The following is an 18,471-nucleotide window of genomic DNA, read 5'->3' on the forward strand; positions in this document are numbered from 1 at the left end:
CCAACAGAGATGCTGCTAGAGGAACAACTGTCAATCTCATCCTTAAATCTGTAGCCCATAGGTAGTGCCCAGTAGGTTTTTTGGGGGGAAATCCTTATAAGAATGTGAATGCACATATAATACTGACACGGATGAGGAGGTGATGGCGGAAGGGAGGCCTCGGCCCAGCCCAGCCTGGATTCTCCTTGAGTTCAGTATTTGGAGCTCCGGGGAAACTAGGAAAATTCAGTCTAACAAACATCACGTGGCCATGTTTCAAAGGCAAACAACACATCAGTTTCAAAGAGACTCTAGAAACTCACTCCCTTTCTCCATAGGTCAGGGACCCGCTGACACCAAGGAACGTTCCTGAGGACAGTTAGGAAGAGATGGGTGAGCACAGTCCAGGTATGCCCCAGACATGCCCCAGACATGCCCCAGACACACCATGGACACGTCCTGGGCACCAAGGAGGTGGGGAGAGGACAGGGAAGGGGACCAGATGCCACGAAGAGCACTTGGCTCCTTGACACTGAAACACTGCTTATGCCTTTTATATGCCAGTCAGAGAAAGAAACAGAAAACACAAGTCACACTTACAAAGGGCATTTTGTGCACCAAATCCTCATTCTTCCCTATATAGGTTTCTCCTGAAAGACGTTTCTCCCAAAGAAACTACAAAAAGAGAAATTTGGAGGTGGAAAAGCTTTTGCCCTTGAATTTGTCCCAACTAAGTACACAGAATATATCAGATGAACTTGCAGCACCTAGCAGACCAGCAACAAGGTATTTCCTGATCCGCACCCTCTCATATTACCTTCTGAATAGGGTAAATTATATGATATCGTGAAATGCCCAGTGATATCCATGCCCAAACAAATCACAAATTTGTAAAATGAAGGCTGTGTTTATGTTTGCAATCTCATGGTTAATGATTTTCAAGGTGATTTCAATGTGGTCACTGTTGGTATTTGACAGTGATAGATTCAGATCTCAGACAGACTCACATCTTACCTGAAGGTTCACATCCCAAAGCTCAAAAGGAGAAACTAAGCTCACTTAGTTCAAGAACCTTCATTAACTTTTGACCATTTCCAGTCTAATCAATACAGAATGTTTCCCCAAAGATCTTAGATAAAAATGTATTATTAACTCTTCCACATAACCTTGTATGAGGTGGCCCTCCTTGTGGCTCAGGCGGGACAGCCCAGGCTCCATGGCAGTACTGCACAGTGACCTGGCCATCAGCTACGGGGCCACTGCACACTCAAGGTGCAGCTGAGACTCCACAAATGAAAAAACACACAGCATTTCAAAGACTTATCATAAAACTATGTGCAATTTCACCTTACTTATTTTCTATTGATTTTGTGTTTTGCATAAAAGAAACACATCAGGCCTGAGACTGTATCCTCACAGAGACAGTTGACCCTGGGAAGGGCCAACTTTCCCTACCCTGTAATTTGATTTAAAACATTCTCTAAGTTAACAGAGCGCCTCCCAGGGCCGACACTCTCAGTATAAACCATGAAGTGTGTTCAACATCTGCTTTTGTTTTCAAAGTGTGAACTTTCACTGATTGTGGTCAACCACCCAGCATAGTGGGCCTGCATGGCCAACCCACCACTGGTCTCTGCACACCTCGGCTCGGGTGAGCACCCCTGGCTGACAACACTCCGTGTAGGGCTGCAACTCCTTGCTGAAGAAGATGCATCCCGTGTGACTCCACTGGAACGAGACCCTTGGAGGCTGCACCTGCTTTGCCTGGACCTGCCCTCACCCTTCCCTTTGTGGGTCACACCTCTTTGCCATAATAAATCAATCTGTGGGGAACACCACATGCCGAGTCTGGAGAATCCTTCTAGCAAATCACCAAACATGGGGCCAATCTTGGTGTTACAAGTAGGGTCGGCTCGGCGCCTATGGCTCAAGGGGCTAAGGCGCCAGCCACATACACCTAAGGTGGTGGGTTCAAATCCAGCCCAGGCCCACCAAAACAACAACGACGGCTGCAACCAAAAAATAGCCGGGCTTTATGGCGGGCGCCTGTGGTCCCAGCTACTTGAGAGGCTGAGGCAAGAGACTTGCTTGAGCCCAGGAGTTGGAGGTTGCTGTGAGCTGTGATGCCAAGGCACTCTACCCAGGGTGACAGCTTGAGGCTCTGTCTCAAAAAAAAGAAGTAGGGTCCCCTGGCATGTCCCTGCTTGGGCATTGGGTAAAGGGTGAGAGAGGAAAAGCCTTGTTGCCCTTCCAGTTCCTGGGTCACCAGTGGCACAAAATGCAGCCCAGCTGCCATCTATCCTCAGAGGGAAACGTCATCTGTGAAATTTATAAGTAGCATTTCCGGTTGGTTTGCTGGGCTTTGGCTGCTCTGGCTAATGTGAGTGGGAATCCCAGGTGACGCCTGTCAGCTGTTCTGTTCTTAGCACTCCTCAGGTGAGCTCTGAGCGGGACAAAACTACTCAAATGCATGTTACTCTCTTCTCCACGTGTGAAGAACAAAGGGCAACACTAAGCTTTATATAAACACAGAGAAAAAACGCCCAGCCAAGGTTGCATCCCCCCGCCCTCAGCAGGCTCTAACACTAACCCCATGAGGGCTGAGTCCAACACTAGGGGTTTGAGTAAACTCTCAATGAGGAAAAAGAGGGACAAACAACTGACAAAAACATAAAGTGTGGCTACTGTGTCAGGGGGTGTGATAAACCCTGATGTAAAATGCTTGCAATGTCCTAAATGCTAGAGGGGTCACCCCATCAAAGAAAGCTGCAAAAAGCAAAATAATGTTAGTGGGACACATGTGCTTTTTTTCTGCTGATGGTGGATGAAATTTACACTCTTTAGGTATCCGGAATAGAACAAATTCCCAGAACCATGACAGCTGCTTCCCCACCCCCTGCCCCACTGAGGCTGTAGAAAAAGGGAAACAGAAAGAGGCAACCTCCAGGTGGGGACACACTTTACAAGTGGGCCCCGGCAGAACCAGCTCCCCGTCCCAGGGGGCCACTTGCCATCTGGGGTCATACTCCGGATTGTGTCACCCACAACCCTCAGTCCCGGAAGGTGCCGACTCACTGCCCCGAGCTGGGCCTGAACCACCCCATCTGCCGCACACTGGCGATTCTGTCCCCAGCTCGCAGCCCCCACCTGAGCCCCAGGCCCCACCTCAAGGCACAGAAACAATGTTCGATGCATCTGCCCGGTCGTGTCCCTAGCCCACCTCTGCATCTGCTGCGTTATTATCCCAATTTTAAAGGTGAAGCAGAAATTCAGAGAACTTAAGTAAATGTCATAAGAGTAATAAAATATTTAGCAAACCTCAGATTTAAGCCACGTCTTCAGGCTCCTAGTCTCTTGCAGACTTCGTTTAAATTCCAGGCGTCCTGTTGCTTTTAATGCCAGCTGAAAGCATTTTTAATTCTAATGACGCAGGCCCTTATATTCTGGAGTTTCTCCTGTTGGCAGTTAAGGGGCCTCTCAGGTTTGCACTGCTTATACGTCCGGAACACAACTGTGCCCTCAAGGGTCACAGGCAGCCCCTGAGCCTGAGCCTGGGACTATGGCCCAGGGCTGCAAACAGACTGTCCCCAACCCCCGTGCTGGGACCTGGCTTCTCCCAAGGAAGCTGCAGCATCTGGAATATGAAGCGTTCTGCTGCCCCCTCCTCACACCTGCACCAGGACAGTACTGGCAAGTGCTGTTCTCCTGTCAGACGGCTCTTCTCTCTCCTTCCTTGACCCCCAGGACTCTGTCCATGCCCAAACCCTGCCGAGACTCCAGGGGACAGAGGCCCTGACAGAGCAGAAGATCCACCACCTCAGAAACAGCCCCACCCTCTCCCAGAGGCTGAGGTCTCTGAGGGCAGAAGCTGCCCTCACTCCCCAGCCCTGGAACAGTGTGGGACAAGGGAACAGCCCCTATGTCCCCCTGCCCAGGAGTCAAGCCGCACACTCAAAGGCCCTGTCACCCCAACCTGGTCCTGTGAGGCCAGGTGAAAGCTGCCCTGCTGTACACCTCCTGGGTCCAAATGAGGACTCACTGTGCACTTTCTCTTAATAGAATCAACTAAAGCTATTACTAAAATCACATTATCCTCTGGGAAGAAACTCGGGATGGGTCTCCTACGCTCAAACCAGAACCCCACAGCAGCTGAAGCCGCTGCCTCTCCCAGCACATGCAGGAGGCCTTCAATGGACAGTTGTCTGGGGTGCAAAAGACAGAAGGGTCAGGACAGGAGAATGGGAGACAGCCGCCCTGTTCACTTTTCTCAGCAGAAAGGCCGGGACCAACCCTGCCTGTCCTCCAGCTGTCACCAGTCAGTCGCCTAGTCACGGACTCACAGATGTGTGTAGTGTTAGACTGGGAAATGCCCTCCAGGGCCAGCTGGACCCTCCCTATCAGAACAAAAAGGCCCTGATGGTGAAAAGACGTTCTCAAATCCCAGAGTAAGAGCAGACAGAACAAGCGTCCCAGGCAGGCCAGGCTCCAGGGCTTCCTGCCTTTCCGTGGCTCCCAGAACTCTGCGCAGGACGATCATTGTCCATAATAAACACAGCCAACTGTCCTCCCCACCACGGTGCTTTTGGTTTTGTAATTTGTATGACTTTCTAAAAAAATTACATTTGCTGGTATCTCTTTAAAGAAGCTTCCCTTACATAGTCATGGAGAAAAGTGGTTTTGTTTTCAGGGAAAACCAATGACAATTAGACCAGATTAAAAAAATAATAATAACGATGATAAAAGACTTAAACATCACTTTAATTTTTGTCTGACCATGGCTTTGGTTAAACATGTGCATGCTTTTGAATCAACGGTAAAGATTCTGCACGTCACTGACACATCTCTGGGCAGATAATAAAGATATCGCAGGCACACACAGCGAGAGTGACGTGAACAGTGTCTCTCACACGCCCCTGAGTCTGTGTGCAGACGGCTGCCCGCCCATAACCACAGAACAGCAGAACAACAACACAGCACCAGCAGCCTCAGGCTACACGGCTAGCGCACTGGTCTCCGGAGAAGGTCTTATAACGAAACGTGCTGCGTGTGTCTGTCCGCGTGGGAGAGCTCAGGTGCGGCTGCAGGAAAGCCATCGCAGCAAGGCCCCAGCACACGGCCTCAGGAGCCTGACCTAGTCTGAGCCTGAGAATACGCACAAGTCCGTTTAGGATTTTAGAAAAGGCATATGGAGCACCTTCAGTGACCACGGCGTGCTCTGTAAAAATGGTCCAAAACGGTGAAAAGACCGATCAAGATCCTCGCATTGACCACAGGGCACATTCTCAGGTCAGCACTTTGTTCTGCTGGAAACTCTGTGAAAAAGTTGATCAAATGTTCTCTCTTACTCTATTTCCTAGAACTGGCAGTATAAACACTACCTCCCTGCTATCACGCTGACACTGTTCCCTGGGTGCTGGATAGTAAAGTAAAAATCAAAACAAAGTAGAAGGGTATTGCACTTAGCTTCCAGCCAGTTTAAGTCTGTAAGGTATAAGCTCCTCAATCAAGGAAGCAAACCCCCAGAGTTTACACATCTCTGGGTTCATTCAGACTCTGCCTTTTCCAGTTTAGAAATGTATGTGGCCACCTCAAAATAAAACCTCCTGGGGCCCATCTATTTCCTGACAGAGTTCGTCACTGATGGCCTGATAGCCCCCAGCATTCTGCTGATGGAGCCACTGGACTTGTCACGAAGCAGTCTCAGCTCCCAGCAATGAGCAGTACACAGTGTTCTGTTCCACGCAGTCAGAAAAAGTTGGCCGCTCTTCCTGCACCTGCTTCAGCCCGGAGATTACACCAGGCTGGAGACGGGATCTGCCAGGCAGATTCCTCCATCCGCGTTATAATCTTGTTACTCTGATTCTTAAAATGGTCCTTATTTCCTGGAAATAATAATTTCAAAAAATACTTCTTACTCTTATGCAGCCTTCCTATCTTCATTAGGCAAATATGAACAATAAATTACAGACATTTTTACAATAACCACAGGAAGAAAGCAAACGAATGCTCTTTCTCCGTGAGGTGCACAGTAAATATCACCTGGTTTCCAACTAAGAGAAAACTCTCTGCTCTAAGAAAAGCTATAACATATCCTTCTTAGTAAAGTATCTCAAGAATGGAAGAAAAAATATCCCATGTACTCAGTACTATTATGAAACCAATTTACAATCACTCACACTTTCATATAAAGAATAGATCACAACTATTGCCCAAGATGTAGGAGGGAGGAGGGGGGATGGGAGAGGAGGGGGGAGGTGAGACCGAGGGAGGGTGAATGGGGGGATCCCACCTATGGTGCATAATGCAAGGGTACTTGTCGGATCTATTAGTATAGAGTATAAATGTCTTAACACAATAAATAAGTAAACAAGATGAGGTATATATTAACCAGTGTGATGTAAGCATTCCTAATTCTATATGAAATCAGCACATGGTACCCCATAAATCCATCAATGTATACATGATCTATGTGTTTATGATTTAATTTTTAAAAAGAAGAAAAGTTATAACAACAGAAGAGCAGACCTTGTAGGGGATGCCAAGAGTCAGATGACCTCTGAGCAAGATGATCTGCAGCTGGGGGGTGGACCCTCGGGCCATTCGTCTGCAGGTGTTCCTTGTGGAAGAGCCCGAGCCTTCAGCACGTAGTCATTTGTTAATCACTCCCCTCACACGTGTTGTATGGTCTGAATAAAAGGCTGGTGCGGAGGTTGCTTGGGGCTACCCTGCAAAGAAGGGCTAGTCCACCTCCTACAAACTTGTACTTCTAATCTATGTCATGCCTGGTTCCTTCCTGTGGTGATCGAGACCAGGGCCACAGGGGCCCGAGGGGTTGTGACAAGACATAGTTCATGTGCTTGTGGAATATAAAATTCTTTTGAAAAATATACACTTAGAAATTACCAGTTACCACAATAGAGCCATGCCAAGTACTAACGCGTGTAATTTGATGGCAGAATCTGCAAGTGATAGAACTACTCTGCCCAACAGAAATATAAGGTAAGCCACTCGCATAATTTAATTTTTTATTAACCACATTAAGAAAGTAAAAAGAAACAAGTGAGATTAATATTAGTATATTCAATCCAATATACCCAAAATATTTCAACATGCAATCAACATTAAAAATATTAAATAACTTCCCTGTTTTTATATCAAGTCTTCAAAGTGTGTGTGTAGTTTACACTCGCCACACCTTTGAATTTGGACCAGCCGTGTGTTGCAGGCTGGAGAGCCCCACCCAGGGGGAACTCAGCCCTCCCCAGCATCAGGCACGGGGCGGCCAGAGGACCGCTGAGGATGCTGTGGCGCCCCACTCTCACTGGGTTGGTCCTCACGATTCCTCTGCTGAGAACAGAGAACTGTTCTCATCACACCCAGTTCAGGGGATCTCAACACAAAGAGGGACGTGTGGATGTGAGCACCTCGCAGCTCGCCACTCTGCAGAAGGGCCTCCAACGTAGCCAATTCCGTGTGCACCTGCAAACTCAAGGCTACAGCTGCAGGGAACAGAGCTCCTCTTAACACCCCACGTGCTACAATTATGGCCATTTTTAGTCATTAAATCAACAGTTTAAGTAGGGAAATATCTACTCTGGAAGCTTCAGGAAAATTCTCACACATTCACTGTTACCTTCCCTCATAAGAATGACCCCAAACTGACTTTATTCCACAGATCATGCACTTAATTGTTGTGGGAGTTCTCCTGAACACTCCCCGTGGGACACACCTCACCAACTTCACTTTCCTCCATCTCAGCCATGCGGCTGACTGGTCTCATTCCCACCATGCTGCACAGGGAGGTTCCTGCCACGGATCCCCTGCCACAGACTTTCTTCACGCCTTCCACCCAAACCCTGAGCTCACTTCTCACAGCGAATCCTCTGGCCTTAGTCCCTCAGAGCTCCTCCTGCTCTAATCTTATTCATGGACTTCACTGGAACTCCCACTGCAGGGAGCGCTCACCTCCGTCACCCACTGTTTTGGGGTTTCATGTGGAATGATTTCCCAACCTCACCCCCCTCCCCTTGCTGGAGGAGGTGAGCTCTCTTTTTTGGTGTTTTCCTTGGTTTCCTCCGTGTGCCAGCATCCTCACGCCCTCCCTGGTTTAGGTAACTTAACTCCACACGGCTCAGCTGGACCAGCCCCTTGTCGCCTCCCACAGCCACCATGCACCTGCCCGCCAGCCAGTGCCACCTGCCCGCAGAGTGGGGGCAGAGCCCACCAGGCCTCACACTGCTGGGAGCGCTTGGAGGCAGGGTTTGCTTGTCTTGAAGAACCCTGGACTGGTTTCAATGGGTCTAGTCAGACATGATGAAACAGAAGTGACCCTTGTGATGAGAGGAGCTCATGCTTATGGTCTGGAGCCACAGGAGACAGTGACACCAGGCTGGGAAGCACCAATGGCTCAGCAGGACAAGGCAGGACCTTTCCTGTGACTCCTACGGTGAGGACGAGCCAGGCAGGGTAAACAAGCCAGCAAGCCGAGGACTGGTCAGTTTACATAACAGCATGTTTATTTCCCATAACTTACCCATTCTTCCTGTGAGCCAAACCCCATCAGGCAGGGCAGAGAGCCCTGAACTGACAGATTGATTAACACACGTTCCCATGGTTCTCCCTGCCTGCCGGCCTTTGGTCTGGCTCTCCCAGGTCTCCACTGACCAACTCTGGTCGTGGCCAGAGTCCATGATCCCGTGGGCCAGTTCCTTCTGATAATCTCTGTATGTGTCTAGAGCATGTGTGTGCACATGTGTATATGTAAAGAGTCTTATGTACACACACATGGATATTTGTGATATATTTACAAACACACACCGCCCGTTGGTTCTGTTTTTCTGGAAAACACTGCATAATACACCTACAGACAAAGGCCACAGAGTCACCTTATTCCCCACGCAGACATCAAAAGGTACTAAGAGGACTCTCTGTACACCAGTCCAAGGGTCTGCCCCATCACGACCCCCTGAGACCCATCTATTCCCAGGTTCCACGGGGACAGCTCCTTCTTCGGCCTGACACATCTGCCCAGGGACACACCATCCACACTCCATGTAAAAACACAAACACCCCTGAAGTGCTCCCAGTTGCATCGCCAGCATGTTCCAACATGCCCATCATTATTACATGATTATCAATGCATCAAATAGCTAGCCGACCTTCAGAGTGGCTGGAACAAGCCAGAGCAGCCAAGTGAGCACGCAGCATCAGTCCTGAGGTCTCTAAAAGGTGCCCTCGTAGATTCACACCACAATACATTGGCCTAGGTGAGCACCGATTGCTACCTGGTTCTCAGGCCGCCCGGCGGCCCATCTTGCCTGAACATGAACCCCCGGCCTCTGCATGGCTGCTCCTGGCCTCTTGTACTGGATGTCCAAATGCAGGGTCTCATCAGCTGGCCCTGATGCTTGATGTCTCACCTGTGAAAAGATGAGCCCAGAGAGAGGAGACCCCCCCGGCATTCCTACTCTCAGCCTGGTGAGGTGCCTGTCCCAGTGTGTATGAGGTGACCACACTGTCCAACTGCTGGGCAACAGAGGGCTCCTCCCCAGATGCACCACGGTTATAGGTGGGTGTCTGTGCACCTGTCTCTGTGTGTACCAGGTAACCACAAACTCATCAGACAGTGACAAGCCCAGTGGCCACTGCTGGACCCAAGCCAAACACCCTGATCCTGGACTATGTCCTGAAAACCAGGAATCTTTTCACAAAGCCCCTTCCAAATGTGACAGTCTCCATTTTCATATCTGTAGGTACCGATATATGATTTATGCTCCAATGTGACATGTACTGGTGGCTACAGAATTCAAAGCACGTTAACAGCGTCATTCCTTTAACTTAAGAACATTTAACTGGTCCCTCTCTTTAGAAGATAATTTTTGTTTGAACTGACCCTGAAATCACTTATTGGCCATTGTTCTCTGCTGCTCAACTGCTAAATTACTTGGCCATGCATCTAATAAACTCTGGACCTTTGGCAGTCTTTGATTGCTTAATTATTTTAAAAGCCAGTCTCTGGGACATTTTCCCTTAATTAATTACACTTTCTCCCTATGCTGTTTCTTCAAGAACAGGGCCCCGGACATCTGATACAAGTGCACGCTCAATTCTGCCCAAGTTAAAATGCTCCCACTGACTGTCCACTGCGTGCTGGGTACCGCGCAGCTATCTAAATTGGTAGGCACAGTTCTGACACTGGGGGGATTCTTAGCTAATATCTCAAATACTAGTAGTAATATAAATGTCAGGAACCGAGACTTAAAGAGGAATGTGAAGTTTAAGCACATTGCCATCCCTAACTCTTGGATGGGACTTCCCATAGTCAAATGGGAAGATTAGGGTGCCACTGACACACATCCCTGGTGGACCTCAAGAATGCATCATGGCATTTTCCATCAGAGATTTTCCCTACACATTACTCCGGAAAGATCCCACCACTCAACCCTCACACAGGAGGAAACCAACATGCCAACTCCAACATCAACCAAACCTTTTATTTACGAAGACATTATGGCATAAGGGACAGCTTTGCAATCCATCACATGATAACTTATTCCACAGTAACCTGTAGCTCGTGAGAGACCACCCACCAAGGCTCCATATGCAGCAACTTGTAACATGGTAGCAAAATCTGTAACTTGGTTTGATACACAGTAACTTGTTTCATAAAAACAGACAATCCACCAGAAACCAAATCATCTGATTCTTAGCCAAGCCAAAATTTCTGGCTTAATTTCCTCAAAAGAAACGTTTTTTTCTTTCTTTCATTATTTATACATCCGTACTTAATATCCTTGCACATTAACCCCAGCTCATACCTGGGAGAATGGCTGCTATAAATCAGGTGTTTTCAGTCTGATTCATGTGCCACCTGAATACCTGTTTAGCAATGAAACTGCACTGCTAAATAAGCAAGGCTTTGCTGGAAAAATCAATCATTGTCTTCATCTGATACTTTCATTTAACTTTAAAGTAAGAGTATTAAAATACGTACTAAAACTCCTTTTATTATATGGCTTGTGGTTTCAGGTAATCAAAGCTTCTAAGAACACAATTCACACACACATAATCGTCCTAGACAATGTATTCATGTGGTGCCTAGAAATATTTTTAGTTTATTTTAAAACCTTACAAGTAATAGTTTTCATCATGGATGAAATGAAGCCATAATTTTAAAAATGTTTCCCCTTTAGGGCAGAGTCTGTTTTACAATGCCTTCTTGCCAGTTTTTTATTTTATTTTTTTCTTTTTTTGGCAAATAGTACAACTACCTTTAATCTCAAAGGAAGAAATTCAGCACAACATGAGGAAATTCAGGGACCCCTATCGCATCAGTGGGGCAGGTCTGTGCCTCCCCTTTGCCCTTTTCTGAAATTAGAACCACAGTTAGTACTTAGCTAGAGCACACGCTCTGGGCAAGTGCACGATGGAGCCGCGGGCAGGTACAGACACATTACAAGCAAGACAAGCACTGCACTCACAGGCACCGTCAGTCAGTCACATGACTCAGGATGGCCAGGATCCTCACCCAGCAGTCCAGGTGCTCAGATGCCACTGCCCCTAGACAGTGACAACAGACCACTGATGCACTGAGATGAGAACGGGAGGACGGGCAGGACGGACGCACTCAAGACACAGTGCTGAGATTTCAGAGGACCCAAAGGGAAGGCCTCCCCCTGGTAATCCTCTTTCCACCCTCCTTCCCTCTCTAGGGCTTCTGGAAAACAGAGTAACACAAGATAGACAGCACACGCCCTCGCTAGCACCTGCAGCAAGCTCCACGCTGTCACGCAGATGCAAAGTCTTGGGACAGCTGGGGGTGTGAGCACAGGAGGTGGAAAGGCACCCTCCCAACAAAGCCGAAAATCTCCTCCAAAGTCATTTTAGGTTTACTCCTGGCCCCACAGATCTGTGCCCTTCAGGACAGCCCCAGTAATTTATGTTGGCACACGATCAGGCCAGGTGCAATCAAACACCAGGCTTCCCAAGAAACATTCGACCTAGAGGCTTAAAACCTCTTTATGCCTTCATATTAAACTGGTAGTAAACCACACTCCTCTGTAAATAAACGCACTGATCTTGCTCGGGGATTAATAGGGCTGAGTCTTAATGGTTTGCACAAAGGTTCCTGCCCATGGGTGATGGCAGCTCAGGCCCAGCTGCATTCAGGGGCTGCTGAATGCATTTTCTTTCCCTTAGGGGTGAACACTTCTGTGCTTAACACAGAGAGGCCACCCCGGCTGGACGAAGTCTGCACAGAGAAAGTGACTATGGCCCAACACTATTCATCAACAGTCTTCACTCATGGGAATAATTTAATAGCCCAGTTTTCTAATAATGTCATTTTCAGTTAATGAAAAATAAAACCCTTTCAAATGTATGAAAAATATTTTCATGTCTTTGGCTGGTGGACAGATGGGGGAGAGGAAGCAAGAAGTCTGCACTGGGCCCTCAAACTTGGCCCTGGCCTCCAGGAGGGTCCGAGCAGCCGCAGGGCTTCCAGGCTGGCTCCGCATTTACTGCAGCTCTGGTGCTCCCACTGTTATTCTTAGTTTATGAATCACATCATATGGCATCCTGCTTGCACAACCTCGATTCTTTTTGGAAAGAGAACAGGTATTATAAATAATTTCAGTATCTGGGTAAAGAAATTTACTTGAAGTATTTGGTTGTCCAGAGAAGTGGACTTTCACCTGTAACCCAGCCTGGTGAAATGCCACTCCCCAGGTATGGGACAAGCACCCCAGGTGGGTGAATTTTCCTAGTAATTGGAAAGACTTGAGCCACAGCATCTGATGTGCACCTGCCTGCAGACCTGGGTCCTGGAACCGGGGTCGCACCCATCACCCCCTTCCCTGCTTCGGTACCAGGGCTTCTGGGCCACTTGCTTGGTTCTGCACTGGGTTTGATGGGCGAGTTACGTAGGAATGATAAGGATTCACTCAGGTGTCATATACTCAGCGAGAGAAACCTTTACTTGAGACACAGCAAGATTTGTCACTGTGTGGCAGGGGAAGGCCACATGTTCCTTCAGATCTATGTCCTCACCTTCAAGTTCCCATCTCACAGGGAAGTTCAAGGACCAGCCAAAATCGTGTGAAAGCGCCTTATAAACTAGACAGCACTATAAAAACTCAAGGGGTGCGACCCACCATCAATGTCAGAACTGAAATGTAAACCGGGTTACAACATCACTGTCTATATATCTTTAGGAATCTTTGGCGAATGAGGTGTGATGTTGACCAAACAGTCCTATTTGCACAGACACGCTCACTGCCAAATTTCCACCACGACCAGGTACCCAGAGCCGTTTCCCTTTGAGACAGGCCCGAGGCAAAGCGAGACTTGCTCAGTGACCCTCTCTGTTTGTCGATCATAAAAGTAAAAGCTCTTTAAAACCTGCTCACAAGAAATTTAGGGGATTTACGATTATCCAACACAACTTTTCCTACTATTTTAACAACGTCCCTCTGCCCTTTTGGACTAAATGTGCACACAGACCCAGTGGCTGTTCCTACCACAACAGCCCTGGATGCTCTATAGTTTGTTGACATATGCCCAGGTCACTACGAAAGTTTTGAGACAGACTGTGTCCATTGTTCTGCTTTCAAGAAACACAGTCAACAGCATCCTTTCTGATTCTTCTGAGTCACCTGTGCAAATTTAAACTTGCTTAGCTTACAGGTGTTGCAGGAGGGCTTTAGTTGTCCCTCCATTTGGATTTTTGTGTATCTCAAAACTTTCATAATGACCCATATAATTAGGTTGATCACCCCATATGGTTTCCTAAAATCTTAGAGAATAATACTGACATATGCTCAGTATCGAAATGTAAATAACAAAAATACCTGCTCAACCTATGTAGTTTTTTTTTGAATTAAATACCCTGCCACAAATGTTACATTTTAATCTGAGTTTTATTTAACCAACAGATAGTCTGCCACCACACAGTGAGAAAATATGGACCATAGCCACCAAGGGAGGCCCCACGGGCACTGGAGAAGCAAAACAAGAACCCAGAGCACTGAGTGGCCCCGGTGGCTCTCAGCAGCTTGAGAGGACTGAAGCCTGGTGAGGACCCCAGGTCCAGGCTCGCCAAATTCAGCAGCAGCCCGACACTGACCACAGAAGTCAGCAAACACCGTGAAGAGTCCCTCCTGGCCTCCCTGTCCCACCGTGCGGAGAAAGTGGCTGTTAAACACGGGTCAGGGTCAGGAACTCCGTGTCTTCAGTGGGTATCCCATGATAACACTTGCAAATAAGCAACAACAAGGCACACAAAACATATGGAAAACACTGAAAATCTTTCCACCCAACTTTTACATAGAAATTGTCACACAGTCGTTTTGCACCCACTGCCAATTAGAAACGAAATACAGCTCAAAAGTTCCATCCGATGCCTCTGTGCCCAGCCGGAGAGTTTTATCACTGTGTTGTGACTGCCAGACGGCACAGGTGAGCGCTGCTGCCAAGATGCAAAACCACTTCATTCTTGAGACTTCTGACTGTTCTCAGCAATAGAACAGGCGGCCTCTTGACAGACACAGGATAAATGCTGTGAGGCAACTAAGCTCAAAGCCAGAGTCCCGGCCAATTGTGTGGGCTAAATAAAAGAGCATCTATTAGGCTCATTACGGCAGGAGGATTCTCCCACGTTGCATGGCAACTCTGAAGCAGACTCCACTGACAGTAGAGATGAGGAAGCCAGACCCTCTCAGAACCAAACAGCTCCCAACATTGTCGCGGCTCAAGTCTCACCGTCAGGGAGATACATATTCATAATCTGCATTTTCTTTCATGGAGGGTTGCCATTGATGTCTTATCTAATATCCTTCACATATAAATTATACCCAAGTCTTATGAAACACAGAATGGGAGAAGAAAGGTTCATCATTTACACTCTGAGTTACACTTTACACCGTGGACTAGACAGCCCTGCCCCCACCAACCGAAGCATCAAAATATTATACGGATGACAGGAGGTTTCTGTTGTTGAAGGAAAAAAATTGCTTATACAAATTTAAAGACAAGTTAACTGTAGTCCACAAAATGGTGAATAAAATGATGCTTGTGAATGGGCTATTTTGGACTATTTCAATGGCCTCATGTCCTCAAGTCCAGCCAGAAACCAGCCAGCCTGAGTCTGGTGGGAAGGAGCCAGCCTCCAACCAAAGCCAGGTATGGGTCCCTCTGCCTGGGATGCCTGTGTGGCAGCTAACCAGGACAAGGACCCAAGGACACTGCCTCAGCTGTGAGAGCTGATAGACGCCTTTGCTGGTCCCAAGACAGAGGAAGCCACTGACACCCCAAACCTCAGGGGGGTGTCCACCAGCCACCTCACTGTGCACAGACCTCAGCCTCAGTGTCCCTTCCATGCATCCATGCAACAGCTCACACCCAGGTGGGTGCCCAAGGGACCCAGAGTGCTGGATGCCCAGGAGCCGAGTTAGGAAGGTGAGTGAGAAGGATGGTACCGTGCTTGAACAAGAAAAGGCTTAGTGCTTCCTGCACTTGACGCCTGGCTCACCAAGAAATGTGCTTCCCGACGCCACTCAGCTTCACTGAGAACACATGCCCCAGACAGGGCAGAAATCGATGGAATTCACTCCAGCTCTTCACAGCATTGCCCAAAATTATCACAAGCAATCAAAATAGCAGGAGAAAATGGTAATACATTTATCTTCCAAAAGTGGCCAATGTTTAGTTTAGAAACACAGAGCATATATCAAGTTAATGGAGTAGACTGCATTTCCAGAGTAAGTGAAAACCAAGCGAGAAAAAAGCAATGGTTCATCCCCACGTTGATGTTATTCTTTAAAACTAATGTGAAATGCACACGACATGAAATCCACCATCTCGGCTCAGTGGCATCAGGCGCATTCTCGGGGCAGTGCAGCCACCACCAGCAGCCACCTGCACAAGGTTCTCCACCTTCTGAAACAAATTCCTCCATGCCCATTCCAAAGTTTATCTCAATCAAAGATTACGGAGACTCCTCTACAAAACCACTAAGGTGAATACAAATCGCATTCACTCTCGTCCACCTCCGCGTGCTATCGAAATGTAAAAGCAACCCCCGAGAGATTGATGACTGTTGTCGCTTCCAAACAAATTACCTAAATAATTAAGCATCTTCATATATAACAAATTAAATTATATGATCAAAACTAAAATTCTCAAAATCTTTCAATTCTGAATCAACTTATACCTTTAAAAGTTACAACTCAGTCAACTCTTCTGACACGATTCCTTCCCTTTCCCAGCTCAGGCCTTCTGTAACTGACTTCAAAGTGAAACCTCCTGTAAAGTGAGGACGCTGCCCAGCAAATGTCCCCAGGGGTCAAGTTTTCCTGATAGGCAGTTTCTTGGTTCTAGAGACTGATTATTTGAATTCTTATAAAAAAGCAAATAACAGATTTCAAGTTGGCAATATTTTCCAAATCACTTTGAAACTTTTTATATAACTGTCTAAAATACATAAAACTCATTTCAATTTTTAAAATCCACTGCGACTCCCACATAATCCTACTTAGCTTTTAACTTATTTTATCATTATTTTTAATGCTTCTCAGAATCAGAGCAATGAGTCATCTGGAATATAGAGCCTAATCTAGAAAATTAATTCTTTTTAATTGTGTTATATTCACTGTTGTTGATGCACATAGTTTGCAAAAATCCTTTTTTTCCCCCCACATGTGCCTTGTTCAACATATTTTCAGTACCAAGACTTTCAGAAAATCAAGAGGCTCAGAAATATCTAGCAACGTTCCAAACATGCCTCCAAATGATCAGTATAATATGCTCGAATTCACAGCTGAGATACATTTGAACGGGGAAAGTAAACAAAAACAGGGGCAGTTCTCTGAACTTCATTGAGAAAGAACACATCAGTGATGTCATCTATCCGGGTACGTAAGTGAAAAAACGAAGAGGCTGTTTTTCCCCAAACGCGTAGTATTTCACATTAGAGGGCGCACTGTCAACAGAGCCTTGTCGACCACTCCAGAATGGGTCCTCAGTAAGGACGCTCACCGGCGGAGATACTATTTGTAATAAGAGTCAATCTCAACAGAGTAAATCTTTCTAATTATCATGCAAGAGTCCTTATGACTGATTTTGTCATAGCTAGAAAACAAATGAGGAAATTTCAGCAAATCCCTGTTTCATACCCAACAAAAATATCCTGGTCTGCAAACGCACATTTGATAGGACACGTTGATTCCAGGAATGAATCTATTCTAGGAGAGCCCTTTGCACGGAAGATGCAGCATTCACCATCCTTTCTGGAGGACTTCAAAAAATAACTTAAATTAGAAACCATATACAGGAGAGTAACGAAAACCCAGATCTGCAGCATAATACAATCCACATTTGTTCTTTCTCTTCACTTCATGATAACAGAGTTACACAGTTTTTATCAGACTGCCCTTTCCCCCATTGTGTTTCCCCACAATCTAACCACACACCTGCCCCGCACAGGAGCCACAGTGATGTGGCCTCACCCCTCAGGGAACCTGCACCAGTGTGACACTCACTGAGCTCCTCCCAGCTCTGAGAACATAACATGTAAAGCCATTCCCTACCCTCATCAAAAACAGGCCTTGACCACAAACAGACTCCAAATACCTTCCACACTTGCCAACAAATAGTGTATGTTCTTAATAACAACTTAATTAGCAAAAGAAACAACTTTAAAAGTAACATTCAGCTTTATAAGACAACTGGTTTCCTTTAAAACTCCAAGACAACAATCACCTAAATCTATTTCCTCTGTCAAATAAATACAAATCTCTGAGAACAGCTCATAACCCACTGTAGAACTGAATATCCCTTTTTTGGTGCTTCTTCCAGTTAACATATAATCTTGCACTAAAAAAAAGCACAGAACATCTAAAACTGGCAATCGCATGTCTCAACTCTGACGCCAATATAAAACCTATAACCTCACATCAGAAAAACAAAGTATAATTTACCTGTATTCCTGTCCGGCAAGATGCAGCAGTGCTTCTGCAGAATGCCAGGCAAAACCTGTTTTAAAACAAATAAATAAAATATATTTGGTTATCATTCAGGCGGAGAGAGACATCTCATTAACTGTGGTGAGTGTTTTTCTAATAAGGTCATGCAATGTTGCCCAAAGTCACAGTGCCCAGAAGGATCTAACAAATTAAACGGTCCTGAAAAATTCTGACGACACACATTTTTCATCAAGAAGGTTAATCAGGTAAGTGTGCTGATTACGTACATTCCTCCCCAGGCAGCACTGCGGTTGGCTCTGCCGGGTGACTTAGTGGGTCCTCAGAGTATCTTACGGTGGCTCTCAAGGGACTCCCACAGCAAGGTAATGGCCCACCAATTTTGGTGATGGCTTTTAGAATATTAGAGGACTGGAAGTGGAGGATTATTGGGGCATTCTGTTGGGTCTGCTTCTTCTAGAATCTAAGCCAATATGCTTTCATCAAGGATGCATCACAAAGAACAATGTGAGAGAAA

General features: G+C 46.6%; 1 protein-coding gene across 1 annotated transcript in view; it reads right to left on the bottom strand.

Moving 5' to 3' along the window:
• The window catches only part of DLGAP2 (DLG associated protein 2), a 480,560-nt gene extending 462,542 nt beyond the window's left edge, over positions 1 to 18,018 (bottom strand). The window contains exon 1 of the mRNA XM_012809840.2: positions 17,952 to 18,018. The gene's annotated coding sequence lies outside the window, so the exon portion shown is untranslated. The remainder of the gene's footprint in view (positions 1 to 17,951) is intronic.
• Between the last annotated feature and the right edge of the window lie 453 nt (positions 18,019 to 18,471).

This window comes from Otolemur garnettii, unplaced genomic scaffold (genome assembly GCF_000181295.1).
Source record: "Otolemur garnettii isolate 467f Iridium unplaced genomic scaffold, OtoGar3 scaffold00114, whole genome shotgun sequence".
In the NCBI taxonomy this organism is placed as follows: Eukaryota; Metazoa; Chordata; class Mammalia; order Primates; family Galagidae; genus Otolemur; species Otolemur garnettii.